This window comes from Corvus brachyrhynchos, unplaced genomic scaffold (assembly GCF_000691975.1).
Source record: "Corvus brachyrhynchos isolate BGI_N302 unplaced genomic scaffold, ASM69197v1 scaffold200, whole genome shotgun sequence".
Classification (NCBI taxonomy): Eukaryota; Metazoa; Chordata; class Aves; order Passeriformes; family Corvidae; genus Corvus; species Corvus brachyrhynchos.
The window spans coordinates 3513785-3515310 of NW_008236184.1; the positions used below are offsets into that span (position 1 = coordinate 3513785).

Below are 1526 nucleotides of genomic sequence, written 5' to 3' on the forward strand. Positions count from 1 at the left end.
ACCCTACACCACCCTACATGGCCTAGGCACACACATCTTCCTCTGCAGCTTTGGGCATCTGTCATGAGCACTACATTCCCCAGTAATCAAGGCAGTTATACGGAAAGGAGATGCTTTTGTTTGAAAGAAATGGCAGAACAAATACCTTAAACAGCATTTTTAAAATAATTTATCTCCTGTCTCCATGTAATTAAATTAAGACCGCGAGAAAACAGAGTTATGGCTATGCAATGTCCTTACCCGTTAAGATGTTAACGACCAGGGTGCCGAAGAGAGGAAATTTGCATTGAAAACTGAAACTGCAGTGAACTATGGGTGCCTCACCCTCTCTGTGTACAATGCCTCTGTTCTCTTCTGCCTCTCAGCTCTCTGTCCCCAGGGCAGGATATTGAGCTCTCGACATGACAAGGATCTGAGGAAGAGAGGAAGAAATCATTGCCCAGCCCAGAGGAATGAATGAAGGGTCTGCATTTTTGTTATTTTTGTTGTTTTCCCTATTCTTTTCTCCTTCCAGGGAAGGTAATACAGCCCAAGGCAAATGAATTAGAACATCCACTTGTATTTGGATTTCTCTCAAGGCAAGATTGGCTGTGTGTTACACGATTCTTTTTGTGGCAAGGTGTCTTGTTCCTACAAACAATTGCATTTCCATATGAATCACCCCCTGTCTTAAGTCCTGGTTATAATGCTGCTTTTGTGGGTTTGCAGGTGGATAATAGGTGTATCATCATCAACAGAAACAAGTTCCTTCACAAGTATGTTGTCTACCCACAGGGCTATCCCTCAGCACTTGTTCCTGGTCATTCTGGTGAGCAAAATGTCTGTTTAAATTCTGGTATGCAGACAGCTGATGACCTTTGTGGTTTCAGCTGAGAAGGAGTTCACAGACCTGTGAGATTGCCCTGGTTAGTTACAAGTTGTGCCTTCTGGACTTTATTTCCCTCTGGAAAAAGCCATGTACGTGGGTCTGCCGAGTCACTGCAATGCACAAACACAACTGCTTTTCTAAGAACAGGCACAGAGTACTACACTATGGAAAAGGACCTCCCTTCCTATATGATAAGGGTATGGTACGATAATCATTGGCATGGGAGAATAAGGCACGATAATCAGATCTCTGAGAATATTTGCAAGTTCTGCATCAAGTTTGAGAATATTATTAATTTCGATGGAAATCTTCTAAATGCAGATGAGGAAAAGACTTGTCCATGGATAACACACAGTCAATAAAAATATGGTTTTCTCAGTTATGTCTATCTTAGTAGCAGCTCTCCCCATTTCTTGGAAAATAGCAGCAGAACACATTTACCTGATTTACCAATATTTGTTTGAAAAGGAGCATCTTCTATTTAATCCTCAAATTAATATCATCCAAGGAGTAACCTATATGCAAGGTTAGTAGTCTCCTTTTTTTTGGATACTCTCTGAATCTTCCTTTCCCCCAGCAGCAAGATACACAGGTATAGTAATGAATGTGATTTCTTTGCTGCCTTGCTAGCTGACCGTGCAACCATTTGCAATCTCTT

At 41.4% G+C, this 1526-nt stretch overlaps 1 protein-coding gene across 1 annotated transcript in view; it reads right to left on the reverse strand.

Annotated features, from left to right (window-relative positions):
* The window catches only part of LOC103618712 (myocardial zonula adherens protein), a 51856-nt gene extending 50697 nt beyond the window's left edge, over positions 1–1159 (reverse strand). The window contains exon 1 of the mRNA XM_017737927.1: positions 241–1159. The gene's annotated coding sequence lies outside the window, so the exon portion shown is untranslated. The remainder of the gene's footprint in view (positions 1–240) is intronic.
* Positions 1160–1526: the final 367 nt, after the last annotated feature.